General features: G+C 37.1%; 1 pseudogene; it reads right to left on the minus strand.

Moving 5' to 3' along the window:
* Positions 1-2,122: 2,122 nt before the first annotated feature.
* On the minus strand, positions 2,123-21,813 carry LOC138887928 (uncharacterized; annotated as a pseudogene).
* Positions 21,814-23,332: the final 1,519 nt, after the last annotated feature.

Here is a 23,332-nt window from a genome sequence, read left to right on the forward strand (position 1 = left end):
CATCATTCATAACTTTGTTTAATCTCTTTGAACCTAGCTCTTGGGATGTCCAGTCTGCTAGGTAGAGTTACCGCCATGATGACTTGTCCTAGGCCATAACCTTATTCCCTTCGATGACCTTTCAACTGCCTCTCTAGATAGGCCTTTTGTAAGTGGATCCGACACGTTATCTCTTGACTATACGTAGTCAATCGTGATAACACCACTAGAGAGTAGTTATCTAACGGTATTGTGTCTCTGTCGTATGTGATGAGATTTTTCGTTATACATAACGCTCCCTGCCCTGCCTATTGCCACTTGACTATCACAACGTATACATATAGGTGCCAAGGTTTGGGCCAAAATAGAATATCTTCCAAGAAATTCTGGAGTCTTTCAGCTTCTTCACCAGCCTTGTCTGAAGCTATAAATTCAAATTCCATTGTAAAAAAGACGATGCACGTTTGTTTGAATGATTTCCAAGATATATATCCACTCGTGGATTTAATTTCAGATAATTTGGTGATCCAATTTGCATCACTATATTCCTCGATCACGGAGGGATATTTGTTATAATGCAGAGCATATTCTTAGGTATGTTTCAAATACCCTAAAATTCGTTTCATTGCCGTCCAATGTATTTGATTGGGATTACTTGTAAACCGACTCAATTTGCTAATAGCACATACTATATCCGGTCGCGTACAATTCATGATATACTTCAAACTTCCCAATACTCTTGCATAGTCTAGTTGTGAGTTACTTTCACCTTCATTCTTTTGAAGTGCATAACTCATATCAATTGGAGTCTTGACAATCTTGAAATCCAAATACTTGAACTTGTCAAGTACTTTTTCAATATAGTGGGACTGTGATAATGCTAGACCTTGTGAAATCTTGTGAATTCTGATTCCTAAGATCATATCAGCAGTTCCTAGGTTTTTCATGTCGAATTTGCTAGCCAACATGCGCTTAGTAGCATTTATATCTGCCATATTTTTGCTTATTATTAACATGTCATCAACATATAAACAAACAATGACTTCATGATCTGGAGTATTTTTAATGTAAAGCTGTTTGTCACACTCGTTAATTTTAAACCCACTTGCCAACATTGTTTGATCAAATTTGGCATGCCATTATTTGGGTACTTGTTTAAGTTCATAAAGAGACTTAACAAGTTTGCACACTTTCTTTTCTTTACACGGAACCAAAAAACCCTCAGGTTGTTCCATGTAAATCTCTTCCTCCAATTCGCCATTTAAGAAAACTGTTCTAACATCTATTTGATGGATTTTAAGACCATACACGACCGCCAGTACCACTAACACCCTAATAGATGTTATCCTCAATATTGGCGAGTAAGTGTCAAAGTAATCAAGGCGTTCCTTTTGTCTATAACCTTTAAGAATAAGTCTTGCTTTATATTTTTGTCAATAGTGCCATCAACTTTGATTTTCCGTTTAAAGATTCATTTCGAACCTAAAGGCTTATTTTCTAGAGGAAGATCAACCAATTCTCATATATGGTTATTCAAAATTGATTAAATCTCACTATTGACTGCCTCTTTCCAAAATACTGAATCAGAAGATAACATAGCTGCTTTGAAAGTGTGAGGCTCATTTTCAAGCAAGAATGTCACAAAATCTGGTTCAAAGGAAGTAGATGTTCTTTGACATTTGCTACGCCTTAGATTCTCTTCACTTGGAGTATTTTCCTTTGGTTTTTCCCGTGGTCGTTTAGGTCTTTCACTTAACGACTCACATTCAGTTTTATACGGATAGATGCTTTCAAAGAATTAAGCATTATCTGATTCAATTACCGCATTAACATGAATTTCGGGATTATCAAATTTATGAACCAAAAACCGACATGCTTTACTATTTGTAGCATATCTAATGAAAATAAAATCCACAATTTTTTATCCGATTTTTACCCTTTTGGGTAAAGATACTTGTACTTTTGCTAAACACCCCCATACTTTGAAATATTTCAAGTTGGATTTTCTTCCTTTCTATTTTTCATATGGAATAGATTGCGTTTTGTTGTGGCTCTGCGGTAATATAGAACTTATTAGTGAAGAATTCATCATTTCCTTTAATGTCCGGGTTTTTCTTTCCACAATTCCTTTGGATTGAGGTGTTTAAGGGGCAGTAGTTTGATGGATAATTCCATATTCCGAACATATTTCTGCAAATGGAGATTCATATTCTCTACCCCTATCACTTCTAATCATTTTGATCTTTTTATTCAATTGATTCTCCACTTCATTATTGTATTGCTTAAATGCTTCAATTGCTTCATCCTTACTATTAAGCATACAAACATAACAATATCGAGTACAATCATCAATAAAAGTTATAATACTTTTTTCACCTCGAGATAGTGTTGACTTCATATTACTAATGTCAATATGAATTAAGTCTAAAGGATTTGAATTCCTTTCAACAGCCTTAGAAAGATGTTTTACAAACTCAGATTCAACACATATTTGACATTTTTATTTATTACACTTGAATTTAAGCAATACTTCTAAATTAATTAACATTCACAAGGTTTTATAATTGGAATGTCCTAAACGAATATGACATAAATCATTTGACTCAAATAAATAAGAAGAAGCTGAAATTTTATTAATACTGTCAACAACCATTACATTGAGTTTGAAAAAACCCTCTGTGAGGTAGCTTTTTCCAACATACATTTTATTCTTGCTTACAACAACTTTGTCAGATACAAATACACATTTGAATCCATTCTTAACAAGTAAAGAAGCTGAAACTAAAAAATTTCTAATAGTAGGAACATGAACAAACGTTGTTGAGCGTTAACACCTTGCCGGAAGTCATCTTCAGGAATATTTTCCCATAACCCTCAATCTTGGCTGTTGTAGTATTTCCCATGGAAAGATCTTCTTCGGGACCAGCAGTAGAGTAAGTCACAAATGCTTCTTTAACAGCACAAACATGTCTAGTGGCTCCAGAGTCAATCCACCACTCCTTCGGATTTCCAACTAGGTTGCATTCTAAAAGCATTGTACTTAGATCATCAATGTCATCATTCTTCTCCACTATGTTGGCATGTCCCTTTTCTTATCCTTTTTCGGGAGACAACAATCAGGGTCTTTGTGACCGGCTTTTCTGCAATTGTAGCAGTTGCCCTTGAATTTTGTCTTGTTCTGCTCCTTAGTCTGTCTAGAAGACCTCTTCCTCTTCTTACTTTTTGGAGCAGTCTCCTCAATGATATTACCTCCCATAATCGTTGAAATTTCACGAGACTTCTTCTCGGTTGTTTTGTTATCTTCCTCAATCTTGAGACGAATCATAAGATCTTCCAACTTCATTTCTTTGCGCTTGTGATTTAGATAGTTTTTGAAATATCTCCACGAAGGAGGAAATTTTTCAATCATTTAAGCCACTTGAAATGCTTCATTATCTATCATACCTTCAGCAATAAGGTCATGAAAAATAAATTGAAGCTCTTGAACTTGGGTTCCAACAGTTTTGCTGTCTATCATTTTATAGTCTAGAAACTTGGCAACCACAAACTTTTTCAAGCATGCATCTTTAGTATTGTACTTCTTTTCAAGTGCGTCCCATAATTCTTTCGAAGTTTTCATAGTAATGTAGACATTGTACAAGTCATCCTCCAAAGCATTTAGGATGTAGCATCTGCAAAGAAAGTCGGCCGATTTCCACGCCTCAATAATCATAAATTTCTCATTGTTCGGCATGTCGGCGACACTAGAGGGTCTTCAATGGTGAACTACTGCATACCAAGCATGGTAAGCCAGAAGAATACCCTTTGCTTCCATCCTTTGAAGTTGGCTCCAGAAAATTTCCCCGGTTTCTCAGTCGGTGGCACAACAGTTTGGCTTGACGAGGCTATCGTCATTGCCGCAACAGTCGCAGAAGGATTTTCATTATCAATTGTCATTTCTCACTATCAACAACAGAAGAGTTTAATTAATGACAAAAAATAGTATAGTAAACAGTACTGTAATTAATGATAAACAGTACGTTTAATAAATAAAAACCGAAGTTTTTATATATTGTTTCATAGAAAACGATGAAGTTTTTATATTCTTCAAATCATTTCTGAATTTTAATACTCCGATGAAGTTTCTATATCTTCAAATCAGAAATAGAAAAATTCAGAAGTAGTAGAAAACCACACAGGTTTTAATTTCCAAAAATAGAATACAGATTACAATATAAAAACTAATTTCCTTAAGATTGTTATTCAATCTGTATTGTCACATCTCCTTTTTACTACCGAGAGGGGATATAAGGGAGTTTTTCTAATTAAAATGACATTATTCGAAATGGAATTATTTTATTTATTTTTCAGAGTCGCCACTTGGAATAGTTTATTTTTTGGTGTCCCAAGTAACCGGTTTGTTTTTAAATCCCAAATCGATGAAATTTTCGACTTTATTTAAAAGTCTGCGAATCAGAAATTCTAAGTAAGGAATTCTGTTAACCCGGAAGAAGGTGTTAGGCATTCCAGGGTTCCGTGGTTCTAGCACGGTCGCTTAGCGATTTATACTTGGCTTAAATTATTTAACTACTCATTTTAGGACCTATGTGCATTTATTCCTCTAACCGCTTTTAGTTGCTTAATTAATCGTAGTTTTGAAATTATCTTAAAAGGAGTCACGCGTACGTGTACTCATTTCATTTGGCACGTCAAGAATCATGTCACGCGTACGTATCTACAACTAATCACGCTTTATTAGTATTAAGAAAGTTTGGTAGAAGTTGCGCGAACGCATACCTCGATTTTGTTATTAGGATCATAATCATGTCACACGAACATGTACACAATCCCGATGAACGCATACAAAAATCAGTTAAAAGTCCACAAACAAAGTGCTCAGACAAAACATTGAATGCATGACTAAAAGCAGGAAGCAAGTTAAGATAACTATAACTTGTGAATAACATGGTTATCAAATTTCAACTTTTCAACAATCTCAAATTGTGAGTAACACGGGCTTAGATCAACATCTAACAAAAATACTTGTATATCTATGTTGCCTAAAAGAATCAAAATCCAGTACAATTACAAAAATGTGCAACCAACGTAGCTAATTGCTTGTGATTTTAGTTCATAGCAAAAGAAGGCCTTCCTTATAAAGGTAGACTAAAAGACAAGTTACTTCCCATAACTTGACATTTAAACTGTAATTAATTAATCAATCAACCTGGCCTCAATCCCAAAACTAACTGAGGTCTTCTATACAAGTCCTCTGTATTTATCCAGCTCTATTCACGCCGACATATAAACTGACGCTAATTATATATTAAGTTGCCAAATATTAATAAATGCAATATGTTAACCAATTACCATAACCAATCACATTGAAGTATCGCTTCATTTATTAGACAAATGTTCATTGTGAAGAGCTAATATTTTCAAGAACTGACCATGACCTCAATACAAAGGTGCCTATTATTACATTTAAAAGCACATAATATTCAAAGACTTATCCTTGGAGAAAGGTGCCTAAAAATTCACAAAATCTTTAGCGCATAAACTTTATATATTTAAACAATAAGTGAATCTTTTTAATGCATCGGAAATAGGTATTTCCAATGAACCACTTCAAATATTTAATGTCAAGACACGGATGAAGAAGAACAATAATCTTTCACCTTCAATATATGTACTCTACATAAACTAAACAGTAATTCATCACCTAATTTTCAAATTGAAATAAAAGTAGCAGAAGAAGAAAATACTTTAAACATCATAGATTGAACAAACATTTTAAAACATTCAAACCATTCAGCCAATGACATTTATTAGCCTATATTTATTCAGCAAATCAGTTAACAGTTACACATGAGCTCAGAACATACCTAAGCTAGTTTTGCGAGAATAGATAGAAGACGCCAAATAAAAGCTGGAGGAAAGGGATTTTGAGATTAGCAAGAAAAATCAGTCAACAAAAGCAGCGATGAACATCATTCGAACTTAAAATGGCTTTCTAGAATCCCCAGAAAATATGCATCAATGAAGAGGAATCAGCAACTGTTTTCTTTTAAGGACTTTTCTTTTGTTTTTGTTGTTTTTCAAAGTCGTCGCTAGGGTTGGGGTGTGTGTGTGTGTGTTTTGGAGTAAATGAAGAAAAAGCCTTGGGAAGGGAAGGTGTTGTGCGCCGTTGGTTTCTTGGAAAAGCAGGGTCTATTCTTGATTTTTTGATGGAAATGGAGGAGAAGCTTTTTTAACTCCCAAATGCGTCGTTTCTTGCTCTTTGGAAAGGAGGTCAAAATCTCATCTTTTTTTTTTCTAAGTCTAGGTTTTCTAATGTGTATCAGATGAAGGCAAGGGGGATGGGCTTGGGTATTTTGGGCTGTTTTGTGGGGAATTTGGGTCTTAATTAATTGGGCCATTTGAGGAATTGGCCTAATTTTGAAAGAAACAAGACCAAAAATATATTCTTCCTCTTTTCCTTTTCTTTGTTTTTTCCTTTTTCTTTTCTTTAATTAGTTAAAATTTTAAAAAATCAATCTACTTTTGTAGAAATTAAAATTCTTTATCTATTTTTAATATTAAAACAACTAATTAACTTAAAACTAAAGAAAAATGCTAACTTTAAAAGGCTAAACTCTAAATATGTAAAAATGACCATTTTTGTGATTTTTTTGCTTAATAAAATTAATTCCTACATGCAAATTGAACCTAAGATGGCATGAAATTAAAATATGATAATTTTTTATGATTTTTCTATGATTTTAAAATATGAAAAATGCATAAAATGCAACTAAACAAAGAAAAACTCCTAAAAATAAATTAAAATTATTTTTGGTCTAGTTTTAGGAGTTATTTTCATGTGGGGGCAAAAATTAGGTGCTCACAGCTGCCCCTCTTTGCTCAGAAATATGGAGAGTTTTCGTGCAAAGATAAAGTGAACAATTACGAGCAATTTTTGCCCATTTGGAACTCCATCTGGAAGCATTTTGAAAATGTTTGACCGAACCTTGCTTCGGAGGTTGCCTACATATCCTTGGCTATAAAGGAATTAGGTCAGTGTAGTTCTGGGAGTTTTGGTAGTCGGGGACTACCGAAAAATTGTAATTTCACTGCTGTTGATATTGTTTCTGCTTGTTGAGCTCCTTATTACACCAAAATGAAAGATGAAAAGCTAAACTAGTTAGGCCTATCAACTACGAGTTACAAGATTCCTATCTATAAACCTTCTAAAGCTTGATCTTGAGTTTTGGCTGGTTCTTCTTGCAGACTCTGATCTGAATCTTGATGCTCGTTAGCTGAAACTGCTGGTTCATTTTTCTTCAGCTTTTCGGATCAAGGCGAGACATGCAAAGCTTGTGACTTCAATTATATCTTGGGTAGTCTGCATCTTTTCTCCGCTTCTACACTTAGAGTTCAACTTCTTTTCTTGTTTTTCTTTTCTTTATTTGAATCGATACTTCTTCTTTTGGTTGCCTCGAAACTTGTGCCTCAAGGTAAAATCCTACTCAGGCACTAAAACAAACAAACAAACGAAATTCTTTGCCCCAGTTTTCACTAGAAAAATTTCATGAGTTATTGTAACAAAAATCTAAACTACTTCTTTATTGAAAACAATAAAATCAGGATTATATATCCTTGGGAGAAAAGAGATTATGGAGTGGAGCTCTATATCTAAAATGAAATCAAATGGGGATCGGACGTCCTAAGTTGGAAAGATTACCAGGTTATGCTGGAATCAACTAAGGAATGAGACCTTGTACCAGAAAAGATTACCAGGTTATGCTGGCAAAGCTAGGGGTGGGACCCTATGTTGGAAAATATTACCAAGTTATACTGGCATCGGCTGGGGAATGGGACTCTATGTTGGAAAAAATTACCAAGTTATGCTAGAAAAATCATCGGGTTATGCCGGAAAAGTCATCGGATTATGCCGGGAAAGTCATCGGGTTATGCTTTAAAGGTTCTCGGGTTATGCCGGAAAGGTCCTCGGGTTATGCCGAAAAGGTCCTCGGGTTATGTTGAGGAAGTTATCGGGTTATGTCGGAAAGGTCCTCGGGTTATGCCGGGGAAGTCATCGGGTTATTCCGGAAAGGTCCTCGGGTTATGCCGGAGAAGGTCATCGGGTTATGCCGTAAAGGTCCTCGGGTTATGCCGAGGAAGTCATCGGGTTATACCGAAAAGGTCCTCGGGTTATGCCGGGATCAACTAGGGAGTGAGACCCTATGTTGAAAAAGATTACCAGGTTATGCTGGCATTAGCTAGGGAGTGAGACCTTATGTTGGAAAAGATTACCAGGTTATGCTGGCATCAAGTAGGGAGTGGTTGTTGGAAAAGATTACCAGGTTATGTTGGCATCAGCTAGGGAGTGGGACCCTATGCTACCATAATTTTGAATTTTCTTCTTCTTTCTTTTCTTTTCATTTCATTTTCATTTTTTTAAGAAAATGAGTAAAAATGCAGGAAAGAATTTAGAGGAGACTTCCCTTTTGGATTGATTATTGCTGCAAAGTTGTTTCTAGCCCTTGCGTAGTTTTTTTTTTGCGGCACCTGCTTCTTACAAGGTTGCTTTGGATTTCACCTATTTCATGTTTTCAAACAAAGAACAATTGTTAGTTTGAAAAAGAACAATTGTTAGTTTGAAACGGTGGTTGGTTTTGTGGCCTTGATTGTTTCAATCACTTGATCTCGACCCGGCTTCTTTGATGAAGATCTCAACTGCAACTTCTTATTCCCTGAGGACCGATTTCATTTCAGGCCCTGGAGGATCTCTAGTTTTAACAGACTTTGCCATGACAGTTGGTCGGTGGAACTCAGCCTTATCAACTTTATTTTGCCTTCGTAGGCCTTTCCCTTTTGACTTTTTTTTTCTTCTTCTCTTTTTTTCCTTTTTTTTTCTAACTTCGGAGCATTGGGGAAATTTTTGCTCCTCAAACTTTGTCATAACGGCTAGTTGCGTGGGACTTAACCTTTTCCAACTTTATTTTGCCTTTATAGGCCTTTCATTTCTAGCTTTTTTCTTCCAACTTCAATTTCAGAGCATTTGGGGTACCTTCGCTTTTCAAACCTTTGCCAAGACGGTTAGCCACGTGGGAATCAACCTTTTTAACTTCATTTGCTTTTATAGGCACTTTAATTTGATTTTCTCCTTCCAAGAGTTTTGATTTCGAAGGATCAACCGCCATGGCCAGTCGAGGTCGACTTAATGCCCTTGCCGAGGCTGGGTGCCTTATTGCACATTAGCTAGTGTCAAATGAGAACCCTGTAAATCAGTCTTACCATCATTTCTTTGTCTTAGTTTCAGAATAGTGTTAGACCGAAAGGGATTCAAAGGAAAAACAAACATGGAACGGATAAATGAATTTAAACACGAGGTATCCCTTTTGGGGAAAGGAAAGAAGGACTTATCTGGAGTACATGCGGACTTTAATGAACATGACATGCCCTTTGGACTGGATTCCTGTGGCTGGGCACATATATGAGTGTTAAACTAAATCATATTACCAAATATTACTAAGAATTCGAAAGCTAGGTCCCATTATCCAGGGAGGTCCTGGCAATTCTTACCTAAACGAAAATTTTAAATCTAAGTTATATCTTCTAAAGGTGTGACTTCCGTTAAATCTTGTTATCTAAGAGGGTCTTAAAGTTACATCCTATTATCTAGGAGGGTCCTGAAACTTAAAATCAAATCTTGTCCTAAAAAAAAGCTTTTACGACTTAATTATATTACCCAACGGCGGAACTTACGATACACCTTGTGATCTAATGGAAATCTTAAAACTAAGTCCCATTATTCAGGAGGGTCTTGAAAACTCCTAATTGAATCCTATCTCAGACATGCAAACTCATAAGCTAACTTATATTCCTTTTGGGGTACATTTATGCTAGATTATGCTATTTCTGAACTTTAAACTGGGTCCCATTTTCCAGGAGGGTCCTGAAAATCAAAAATCAAACCTGTTTGGTGATTTCCCTTTTACGGAGGGTTTCTCCGAAACAAACAAAATTTTCTGCCCCTGTTTCAAATCAAAGAAAAATCTTGTCAGTTTAAAAATATGGTGGTTGGTTTGTGGCCTTGACTTTGAGGACGGTTGCTCCTTCACTTCCCATGATAACTTTGATTTTCACTCGAAGATCTTGCTTGTTTATTTATTAAAACTTTCTCTGTCACCCTTATCACGGAAAATACTTCTGATCCATTCCAACCCAATACCCTTCATCTATTGCATTGTGCTCTTGCATTGATATGTACCAAACCTTTGTGTTTCTCATGAATCTCAAAGCACGACAATTGCCACCCACTCATTGCACATGTTGTTTTTTCTTGACTTAAACCACTGGCCCTGGCCTTGAGGTCTGTTGCTCCTTCACTTGCTACGATAACTTTGATATCTGCTCGGAGGACCTCGCTTGTCACTGATTAAACACCTTTTGTCGATCTTACCAAAGAAAATGCCTTTGATTCGTTCACCAAACCCCTCCATCTTGTTGCATTGTTTATGAATTGATATGTACCAAACCATCGTGTTTCACCGAAAATACCTTTGATCCGTTCACCTAACACCCTCCATCTATTGCATTGTTCTTGAATTGATGTGTACCAAACCTTTGTATTTCATAAGGATCCCAAAGCATGTTGATTATTACCAGCTCAATGCGCTTGTTGTTCTTTCCTGACTTATGACACTTTGATGTACTGGCCAGATCCCGTTTTGTGCAATTGAAAAGGTGGTGGCAAATTTTGAAGTCATTTCTCACTTGTTCTGACCAAACAGACTCGGAACGAGGAGGTAAACAAGACAAAAGGAACATAGTAAAGGACAAAGGAAAGAGATGATTCCTAACAAGAAAACTACAAAGTAGAAACCTATCAGATGTGGATACCAACTCTAATGACCATGACATGCACATGTTGATTAAGTGGCCTAATCTATCAAACAAGTCTGATGTTCAACTCTTGTTATACCCCTGAACCGTGAAACTGGACTTCAATGCTCTGATTATCCAATCTGATTCACAATCCTTATTTGACTTGTAGTGCCCGAAGGGTTTTCACCATCAAACCTCTCTCATTCTGTTCTTTCTCTCAACTTACCATCGCTTTACGGTCCCTGCACGGGTTTTCACCAATAAGACTCTCTCATTTTCATTATTTTTCTGCTTGGACCAGAGTGTTGCCCCTGATATGAATTACCTCTCCTTACATGACTTGGCATCTCTCGAAGACTGATCGGAAGGTCTTTCTTTGGACTGTAATGTGGGCTTTTGGATATGATTAAAAAGAAAGGATATCAAAGGCTCAGAACAATTCTCATGGGTTCAAAATTACAACTTTCGGAATCAGATTTCTTACAACAACCACAACTCCTGCCCCAGTTTCTTGCTTGGGGACTTTTGGATTTTTATTTTGATGGGACCGAACCATGAGGCTGCCTACGTATCCTTAAAAAGGAATCAGGTCGAACGTAGTTCATGTCATAGAAATTACTTTGTTGTTGTGATTTTCTCTTTTTTCTTTATTTTCTTTCTCTTTTTTGCTTTATTTTTCTATTTTTGTTGTTTTTCTTCTCTTTTTTTTCCTTTTCATTCTTTTCTTTCTCTTTTCATTCTTTCTTTCTCTTTTTCTCTTTTCTTTCTCTTTTTTTTCTTCCTTTACTTATCTTTTGCACTTGCAATTTCTGAACTTTGCTACTAATTCCAAAAAAGGGGTATGAAAGAAAATAAATAAGGCTCAAAGGGGTAACGAAGGATAAAGTGTTTAGATAGCAGAACAAAATGCATTCATCATTCCAATCTTCAAAACATGCCAAGTACAAACAACACAATTAAACTAACCAAGGAAAACATTCGTAACACCTTTTGATTGTATCAGACGTGATAACCATATCTACACATTCGCCTTCTACATCTGTTAAATACAAAGCACCATTGGACAACACTCTCACTCTCATTACCACGAATGGCCCCTGTCGATTTGGGCAAACTTGCCTTTAGCTTCAAACCGATGCGGCATGAGGCATTTCAATAGGGTTTCTTCATATTCTATCTACCCTAGTTTCACACAATTCGGGCTTGAAGTGATCTAAAAATGCCTTTACTTATTTCCCTCAAATGTCCCTACATCTTCAACATTGTTTCATTGCTTCGTGACTAAACTTACTTTTAAAACCAGGCTGAGAATTATGCGTGCATGTCATGTCACTAGAGTCAATAGGAAAAGAACCATAAAAAGAAAAGAGAACTAAACAAAAATGATTAGAAATTACAGAAAACAGAAAATTGCATTAAACAGATGGTGAAAGTGTTTGGACAACAAAACAAACAAACTAAACTGGGGTTACAAACCTAGAACAAACCTAGACAACACTAGACGGGCTACTATGACTAAACAAACAAGGCAAAATAGAAGGATAGAAGGGTTTGAGTCACAAGACAATATCCGGATTACAACCATGAAATAACCCGGACAACAGAAATGACAACAAAATAAACCACCAAAACTCTTCCCTGGCTAACCAAGAAAGGAGCGTCTTTCTAATTGCCAAGCTCGGCATCTTAGCCACTGAATTCCGCATCAACATTACTAGGACCTTCACAAACTTCCATCACATTGTTCTTAATAAATTGCTTTTGGGTTCCCTTTGCTAGCTTGTTCTTAAGATCAACCTCTGATAGCACTGAAAACTTTGCAGTGCATGGACCTTCAAGGATCTCAGAAGAATTCTCATATTCCTTTTCAAAACAAATCATACTCACCATATGCGTCTCAGTATGAACAGGCGATGGACTTTGGCTAGTGTCTGCTGCATCTGGATTTTGCACGACAATGTCACCTGCATCAATAAGCTTCTGAATTGCTTTCTTCAGATTCCAACACTTCTCTATGTTGTGACCCGGGGCATCTGAGCAATATGCGCACCTTTGAGAAAAATCAAACTTCTTTGACAGAGGATTTGGCATTTTTATATGAATCGGCTTCAACATGTCCCATTGTTTCAACTTTTGGAACAAACTGGCATATGATTCTCCAATAGGGGCGAAAGCCTTTTCTTTTTTTAGCAACCTCTCATTCTTAAATGCTTGATTGGGCTGGAAACCTGATCTAAGGGGTTTTCGGTAGGCCCGTGCGGGTGGATAGGCATTTCATGGAGCTGGGTACTGGGAAAATGATGTACGACTTTGGGAGTTCTATGGAGAGAAGTGGCATTGGGGAGGATCATCTGGTGCACAGGGATATCCATGGGGATGATGTCGAGGCTGGAAGTGTTGATCGGGAAAGCCCATCGGATCATCTTTTCTGTTTCTCTTTCTTCCACCCAAGCTTACTGGGATGTTCTGAATGTCTTTCGAACAACTCATGATTTTGCCTGATTTGATTCCCTCTTCTACCACCTCCCCCATTTTTAACATATCATTGAAAGGCTTTCCCAAGGTCGGGATCAAATGACCGAAGTAGGTGGGCCCCTAGGCTTTTAGGAAGAGCTCAACCATTTCTTCTTCCCCAATCGGGGTATTGACTCGAGCAGCCTGCTCCCTCCATCTGAGTCCAAATTCTCTAAAGCTTTCCTCCAGCTTCTTTTCCATTGTAGATAGGGAGGAGCGGTCTGGGGTAACGTTTGATCTGTACTGAAAGTATCGAACAAAATCTTGAGCCATGTCACCCAATGTAGGCCACTTACCAACATCTTGACAAATATACCAGTCCAAAGCTGCCCCCGTCAGGCTCTTACTGAAATATGCCATCAACATGTCATCTTTCTCTCCAATGCTTCTCATTTCACTGCAATAGACCCTCAGGTGGGCTACCAGATCTCCACACCCATCATACAAGTTAAATTTTGGCACTTTGAACCCCGCGGGCAAGCAAACGTCAGGGGACACAGACAGTTCTTTGTAAGTCATGCTACCTTGGTCTTCCCTTCCTTGTTTGTTTTTCAAGGATTGTTCTATGCCTTTCAGCCTCCTGGGTATCCCGTTTTTCCCTTCTCTTCCTGTGAACCTTTCATTTTCAACATGCAACTTATCCCGAGGGCTCTGTTTGTATGAGTTGGGAACTTGTGGGCAACCTCTGAGGGGTAATATTGGGCATCGTGAGCTTTGAGTGGGTGTTCATTGTTGGGGATGGTGGATAAGACAGGAGGGCAATTTTTGGGAAAGGTAATTGGAAGATGAGTGACGGAACTACTAGGGTGGTTGGAAAAGCCATGATAAGCGGGTGGATCTGGAGAGTATGGGGGATCATCTGGCATTGTGACCGGTGTTTGGGTAAGGGTAGTATTTAGGAAGCTAGGTGGTGGCGGGGGTGGTGCCTTCCCAGTCATCCAGGCCCGATACATGTCCGCCATGTGTTGTCTTAACATCCTCACCTCTTCAACCAACCCATTGTCCTGCTCAACCAATTGCTTTTGGGCACCTATATCAACCAACTCAGTTTTATTGTTGTTTGTCGTTGCTTTTTGACTTTATGTTGTGGAAAGGAGTTACTACTTCGAGAACCACAAACCAACCACTTTTCTGCTATGAAGATATCAAAAGGAACAAAATGGGGTCATCCCGTTAGCGTTAGGGCATTTAACACCAAAAATATCACATTGCATGCAATGCACCTAGCAACAATTAATGGTTCTAGAATGACTTCGAGGATCATAAGGTCACTTGGCATCATCCCAATTTGTCCATTTGAATCTTCTCTTTTCTTTTCTTTCCTCGCACTTCTTTGCTCGCTCATTTTCTTTCCTTTTTTCTTTCTGATTGTCGCTCTTTTCTTCCTTCTCAATTCTCACATCCCATAATTTCACCATCTTTTTATCTCTTTTTTTTTCTTTTCTTTTTAAAAAAATGATTCGATCGAACCCTATGTAGGTTGCCTACGTATCATGACGCCGCATGAATCAGATCTTTGCGTAGTTCGGGAAGATCAGGAATAAAGGAAACAAACTGACGTTCTCTGTTTCTAACTTAATGACTCTGACGAGAAAAGGGAAATAAAAAAAACAAATCTCTTTTTTTTTGTTTTTAAATTTTCTAGACTTAATGTTCTATAACCTATTCTAAACTCAAGCTTAACGAGCATATATTTTGCTCTTTTTGTTTGTTTGTTTTTTTTGAAACAAACACTCCATAGGAAATTATTAAGGAAAACTCTAAGAAGAGAAAACAAATATTTTTTGATTCGTTCTTTTTTTAAGGAGGAAATCTAAACAATAAACCATAGAAACATATTTTGAATTTTTCATTTGATATCCTGACGCGATATTTCGAAACGAGCAATGAAAAAGATAAAACAAAATGCTTTTGGATTTCAATTTTGATTACCTAAAAAAATTCTAATGATAAACAAAAGATAAAGTATTTTTTCTATGTACAATATCCTAAAGTTCTAATGAAAATAAAAGAATTTTTTTTCTCATTTTTCACTAATTTCCCAAAGAGACACCTCAAAAGAAACTCTTTTTGGATTTTGGAATTAACACCCTAAAGAAGGCTTTTAAAAAAGTACTAAAAGAAAATTCTCTTTTTTTTTTGAATTTTGGTCCTAATATACTAAAGGAAACTTAAAAACAATTCATTTTAAGTCCTAGATATTAATTCCCTAAAGGAAAAACAACCTCAAAATTTTCTCATTTCTAGAATTAGCATTCTAAAGAAAATTTATAATGAAATATAAAATGCAACATCTCTTTTTTTGGATTTTTGAGTTACAGCACATTTTTTCAAATATAAAACAGAAAATAACAATAATAAAAAGACTTGACATTACTGTACAAAAGTAGAAAGTAAAAGACGACATAAAATGAGGAACAGACTCAAAACATAAAAATAAAACAAATCTCCTTAAGCAACTCCTGACTGAGTGATCCTGACCGGATGGTCACGGGGTGTCTGCCATGCTCAAACTTCGGTAAATAAATCCACACTTGTATGAGAAAACTTTAACCAACACTATGTGAGATAATAACGCTCCCTATTAGACACATGCAAGACATAATTGGGACTATTTTTTGCAAAATGACTTATTTGGCCAAAAGGTGACTAGAAGTGCAAAATTTGGCTAAGACCCCGCAAAGCCAAGAACTTAAGATTTACTAAGAAGACCGGACCCTATGTGGGTTGCCTACGTATCCCGCCCCGAGAGACGAGAATCAGGTTCGCGTAGTTCGGGCAAATTGGATACGGGCGAGAATAATAAAAAAAACCATTAATTCATAGAAATCACATTTTTTCTTGTTTTTTCTTGAAAAATGACGAAACATGCAAAATCTTTTTGGATTTTCTTTTTCTCTCTTTTTTTTTTGATTTTTGATTTTTGAAAAATGATGAAAAAGTGCAAAATCTTTTTTTGAATTTTTCATGTTGTTTTTTTTTTTTGTCTTTTTTCTTAAAAATGTAACAAAAAACATAACTAGACCCTACTTGCATTATTTTCACTCTTTCCCTTCTCTTTTTTCTTCTTTTTCTTTCTTCTTTCTTTTTCCATTGGTTTTTTCCTCTTTTTTCTTTTTTTCACTTCTTCATTTACCCTCAGTTATCATTGGTCCGTCAAATGACCCTTTTACTCTTGAATAAATGCAACATGTAGCACATAGGATGCATCAAGATGGTCTGTTATTTTGGGTACACCTGTCCTAGACGGACCCAACCCCTGTGTTGAGTCCCTAAGTCAAATGCACATGATGCAAACAAACGTTCCTACTAGGGATCCGGCATGAGGCTGTGTTTTTCTAGGTTTAAATCCTGGGGTTTTGGTCTAGACTTGGGGTACCCGAGCGGACAACTGGGCCGAGGAGGGGGCGACATACCGGGAGCACTAAAGTCTACCCGGCCTTGTCACTTGCCCAGCCTCATTCTATTTGGTATAATTTCTATAGAAAAAGCGGGCTACGCGAACGTATGCACTATTTCCAGAAGACTCAGATGGGTGGCGTAAGAAGACAGTTATATACAATTCAAATAATATTAAAGCGGTAAACAGATAGAATTTAGCACAAAAGATTCACAGAATACAGTAATATTAACAATAAAGCCAAACAAAATCATATTAACAAGCTCGAATTCTTGAACCCTGAACCAAATATTCTGGGTTCGATCCCCGGCAGAGTCGCTAGAGCTGTCACACCTCCTTTTTACTACACCCCCGCAAAGGGAGTATGAAAGGGAGTTTATCCAATTAAAGGACAATCGAAACAGGATTTATTTATTAAAGATTCAGAGTCGCCACTTGGGAGATTTACGGTGTCCCAAGTCACCGATTGAATCCCGAATCGAGGAAAGATTGACTCTGTCTAACAATCAGCGAATCGAAAATCCGAGTAAGGAATTTTGTTAACCTGGGAGAAGGTGTTAGGCACTCCCGAGTTCGGTGGTTCTAGCACGGTTGCTTTGATCATACTTGGCTTACTAAAATTATTTAATCACTGATTTTAGAACCAATGTGCATTTACCTTTTACCGCTTTTTAATTAAGAAAATTATCTTGAAACAGGTCACACGTACGTGTACCTGTCTGTTTGGCGTGTCAAAATCATGTCACGCAAACGTGTCCACAATTAATAACGCATTATTATTATTAAGAAAGTTTAACCGAAGTTGCGCGAACGCATAATCCGATTTTGTTTTAAGAAACCGTAATCATGTCACGCGAATGTGTCCACGATCACGGTGATATATTAAACGGGACTAAAGCAAACTACGAACATTTGTTATTTTATATCTAAATAATAAGAAATTAGTAGAGGGCCCTGCATTTTAAGATTTGCTTGGCGCGGCGCACCTCAATTCCATTTTTTACAAGGATTCATGACTAATTAATTAAAGAACGTAAGGAGTCCCAATTTATTCTAGACCAAACTCATATTAAAGATTCAATAAAATAAAAATAAAAACTCGCAAGAAACCGCCCGAAACTGATTGCCAAATGACCACTGTTAAAAAGGAAATATGAACATTTTCCATGACTTGAACAAACATAAGAGACATTCAACCAAAACTCTAAATGAAATGACACTTCTAATTAACATGGAAACATACAAACAGAAGTAAATTACTTCATAACACCCATATAGAGGAAGACCGAAAGAGGCATTAAAGGCGGCATTTAGACATCTAAGAGCACATAGACAAGAAAACTCATGTTTACAGCAACGTCGAGTTTCAGCAGCTCAAGCTCGACGGAAAAAAAAATGGACAGCGGTAACCATAGATTGGAACCAACATACGGCAACTTCCACACGACTCAAACTCGCAAATGACTCTAGACTTCAGCTAAACATCCATGTTTCGGAAACTAAGAATCAAACCAAGGACGAGGAAGACGAAACATTTTTTGTACTATTTTTCGACTTTCTGAAATCTCAAACCTGCCTTACGCTCGTTCCCTCACTCCGTTCATGTGCGTGACTGTGTGTGTGTGAAGGTGAAGCTCGCCGGATATGGTGTCGCTGGCGGAAGGTCTGGCGGGTCAAAGCTGACGAGATGGGTGGTGGGGAGCTGGGTGTTGGGTCGTTGTTTGAGGTGTTACGACGAGCTCGCCGCTGGTGAGGAGAGGAGAAGTCGAGAGGTCGTTTGGGTGGGGGAGGAAGATGAGATCATGGGGGGTGCTTGAAGAAGATAGACGCAGGGGGTGGGGGTCGTTCTCTGGTGTTGATTTGTGAAGAAGACGATGCACAGCTTTTTCATTTTGTTTTCCGTCGTTTTCAGCGTCCTCTTCCTTTTTTGTTTTGTGTCTTCTTTTTTATATATAGTTTAGGTTCTTTCTTTTGGTAGGGTTTTTAGGTTAAAGGGTATGGGCCTAGGAATTATGGGCTTGGAAATTGTGGGCTAGGTCCAAAATTAGGCCTAAAAATGGGTTGCTCGAGCCCAAGTTCTATCCTTTCCCCACGAACAAGACAAAAAATACGATCTCAATTATTAATTAGTCCTACTATTAAAATAATTATTAAAATAAAACTAATCATTAAAACAAATCTATTTTTGGTATTTTCAAATATCATATTAAAATAAAAATACGATACTAATTTTTGTATATTTTTTGTAGATTAAAAATGACTACAAAACATTAATGAACCTATTTTTGTAAATTTTTGTTTTCTTGTAATAAAATAGAGTAAAAGAGTCAAATTTACTTTAAATATCTATATTATGCCTAAATTAAATATTTTACGCTAATATATAAAAAATCTTGGGGAGGGTCGAAAATCACATATCTACAACTTCGCCAAAAAGTTGCTCGTTACTGTTTAAATCAAGGCAATCGTTTTCGAAAAATGTTCGGTGGTCCTCTAGAAAGATGTCTCGGGCCTTCTCAAACGGAATATGTGATGAGAGAAATACACGAGGGACATTGTGGAAATCATGCTGGAGGAAGATCTTTGGTAAAAACCATAATTAGAGCCGGCTATTATTGGCCAAAAATGGAAGAAGACGCGGAAAATTTTGTGGCAAAATATGAATGCTTGGGTTGTAAGGGAGTTCTCTTTAGTGAATTCTTTTCTTCGAGTACAATGGAAATGACGTGATAGCTCAGTTCCTATATCACGCGTCTCTTTTGATAAAATGTATCACTAGTGTTGTTCTCTCTTTATTCTCTAACTTGTTGCACAACAGGTCTTAGAGAGCTACAATGTTTGTTTGCAGTAGAACAAAGAGAGGGTGTTTGGTTCGATCAAAGTATATTTATCTAGGTGTGATTACAGGTTTAAATACTTTGAGAGAGAGGCTTGAATTCTGAAGAGAATTGCCAACCCAAGAGATTTGATCCTTAGAAAGAGATTGATTCTTTCCAAGAATAAAGTTGTTCTTCAATAGCTCTGTTGAACTCAAAATCTTGATCTTCTATATTTAGATACTTGATGAATATGCAGTAGGATCTTGATTTATCTTATTCTTGAGTTAAGCTGATGATTGATTCCATCTATATCTTATGTGATTTCGTCTCCCTTTAATTGCGCCTATATTCTGTCAATCTTGTAACACAATCCATACGTTCCTTTATCAGTGATTTCGCCAATCCAAGAGTTCAGGATCTTCGATACTAATGAGCTGGACTTGATTGATGCCTTAAATCTAGGCTTGCTTGATTCTTTCCATCGAAGTTGTTCATTGATCTTTGTGATCGTTGCTGATTGATTTCTTTCCTTAAGCTTCTTGATTGATTTCTTCAATCTTGTAGTAACTCCTTGATTTCCTGTAGAGATATATTATTTGCATCATTAAAATCAGATCTAACAATCTCCCTCTTTTTGATGATGACAAAATAATATATATATAAACAACAGTTGACTTCCCTGTGTTTTACTCCTTCTCAAAGTATGATGGTTTACAGGTACATGGTACTCCCCCTCAGTTCATGCAGTTGACTAGTCCATGGTTATAGATGTTGTAGTCGACTCCTGTCGTAAAGGATGCTAGCGTACATTTACCCTTCAGTCGACTATACATGTATACAAATACATATACTTTTCTCCACCTTTTTGGCATCAGCAATGAGGGAATAGACAGAACAAACCACGAACTAAAACAGAACATATAGCATTATGCAGTAGAGTTATAGTCCAAAAGAAACTACCAAAACAAAAAAACAGAAATTATCCAATGGTTGAGTTAACAGCCCAAAAATAGCACAGCAAAAAAATTGTCTTAAGCGACCACATTAACGACGCAAAAAATAGGTAAGAGTGTTGTAGATGGCCTCTTTCAGTTGTTCAAATCTAGCATTGGCTGAGATGCTCACTCCATCCAACCTGTCATGAATTTCCCTGAAACCCTTGATAGCGTTCTCCCTTACCCTAAGAACGACAACTCTTATCTTGGACACATCAGACCCTGTTTCTTTGGAGATGGCATGAATGTCACCAACAGTTGACTGAGTGGCTGTGAGGAGATTTTTGATTTCAGAGAGTTGAATGTCAATGGCACGAAGCTTCTCACCAAGATCAGGATCACCAGGGCTGGGATGAGAGGCAGAGGATTTAGGTTTGGGACCTAAAGGAGCATGTTTTACATCACCTTCGTGCTTCTTAACCAAGGAGCCCTTCACAGTCACATATCCTATACTTGCAAAGGCTCTAGAATTGTAAGATTTTGAAACAGTGACAAAGGGATATGCGGACAGGGAAATTTGGTGAGCTTCTAGGATGTGAGTGATGGCCATGCCATAGGGTATATTGGTGGGATCTTCAGCACTTTCAATCATGAAATTGATGACCCAGGAGGATAACTTGACTTTGAGTTTGGTCACAAGGCAATATACCAAGAAGGTGTCTCTTTGAGAGAAGGTGGAAAAGGAACCAGTGTGGGGAAACAGAGTAGTTGCTACAATGTGAGCCAGGACTCGAGTTTCGAAACTAACATCACTGGGGCCTAACTAGTTGGGAAGGAATTTAGAGGGACACTCAGCAATACATTGTTTAGCTTGATCAAAGGAAATTTCAAAATCATCGGGCCAGGTATTTTTGAAGAGCATAGGAAACCAGAACATTTACACTGAAAGAGTGAATCAAACAAGGCACAATCAAGAACAATGCGCTTACCTAACACTAAGGTTTCCAAGTTATCAGGTCTACTAGAGCAAAGATTTGCAAAAAAAAAAAACATCTTGACCAGGGGTTCATAGACCTTAGGCGGAGGAATAGAGAGGAACTTATACCACCCTTTGATGAACAAAAAGATTTTTTACCTTACAATTTAGGGTTTCCATGTCGTCGAGGTCGACTACCCTTCCATGAGCAATAGGCTTGTCTTTCAAGGCAATGAAGAGATCCCTTTTTGGAGAATCCCAAAAATTCAGGTCAGATTCTAGAAACCCAGAAAGGTCTATCTTGGATTTCTTTGGAGTAGAGGAAATATGGGGGTCTTCCATAGGTCATTTTCCTAGGGCTTTTTCTCCTAAGATTTGAGAATGATCGGACAAATCTCCTTGTGAAGAGGCGAAACCCTCAGAGTGGTTGGACCCTAGGTCTACTTGTTTTGGGGGCATCGAAGGGGGTTTCGCTTTAGAGTGAGTACTTTTTCTTGTGGAATCGTATGGGTTCTTGGGTTGTTTGGCCATTGAAGGATAGAGGTTTGAGCAGAGCTTTGGAGAAGGGTTTTCTAGATGGTAGGGATGAAAGTGATTGAAAAAGATCTCCGCCTTAAGAAGAGAACCTTTTGACGGTTGAGTATAGAAAAGAAAAAGGCGTCAGTTGAATAGACGTGATGATTGGCTTTCCAACTTTGAACGATGGAACTGATGTGGAAGAAGAAGAAAAGAGAGGGGAAAACCGAGGTGTAATTAATGCAAGAGTAAGAAAGTAATTATTAAACCTACAAAAGTAACCGTATTACACAAAGGTCCTACAGGTTATTATTAAAGCAAGTAATGTCAAGTAATTTTCTTAAAGTACAAAATCTTTCCTCTAATAATGGCTTAGTAAAAATATCTGCTAACGGATCAGTTGTTCCAAAAAAAGATATTTCTATGTCTCCCTTAAGAACATGATCTCTAATAAAATGATGTTTGATATGTATATGATTTGCTCTAGAATGATACACAGGATTTTTTGAAAGACAAATAGCACTTGAATTGTCACAAAAAATTGGTATAGGTTTAAAAGAAAGTTCATAGTCACTCAGTTGATGGGATATCCACAGTAATTGTGCACAGCATTGTCCAAAAGCAATGTATTCAGCTTCAGTGGTAGATAATGCAACTGATACTTGTTTTTTACTGTTCCAAGATATCAATGCTTTTCCAAATAATTGACATGTACCACTTGTGCTCTTTCTATTTTCCTTATCACCTCCAAGGCCAGCATCTGAAAAACCATCTAATTTAAAAGAATTAAAGCGAGGATACCATAGTCCATAGGAGACAGTCCCAATGAGATATCGAATGATTCTCTTTACTACAGTCAGATGAGATTCCTTAGGAGCTGACTAAAACGTGGCACATTTACAGACACTGAACATAATATTCGGTCGACTGGCAGTCAGATATAATAATGAGCCAATCATTCCACGATACTTAGTTTCATCAACAGAGGTTCCTTGTTCATCTTTGTATAGAATCGTTGAAGGACTCATTGGAGTGCCAATGGATTTCGCATCGCTCATGCCAAATTTTTGAGTTAGTTCCTTTGTGTATTTGGTCTGGCATATAAAGGTTCCTTCTTCAGATTGTTGAATTTGAAGTCCAAGGAAGAACGTTAGCTCTCCCATCATGCTCATTTCGAATTCACTTTGCATAAGATTTGAAAACTCCTTGCACATAAGATGGTTAGCACTACCAAATATAATATCATCAACATAAATCTGAATAATGAGATTACCTTCTAATGATCTTCTAATAAACAAGGTAGTGTCTACTTTACCTCTTGTGAAGCTATGATTAATAAGAAAAG

The sequence above is a fragment of the Nicotiana sylvestris genome, chromosome 3 (genome assembly GCF_000393655.2).
Source record: "Nicotiana sylvestris chromosome 3, ASM39365v2, whole genome shotgun sequence".
NCBI classification, from domain to species: Eukaryota; Viridiplantae; Streptophyta; class Magnoliopsida; order Solanales; family Solanaceae; genus Nicotiana; species Nicotiana sylvestris.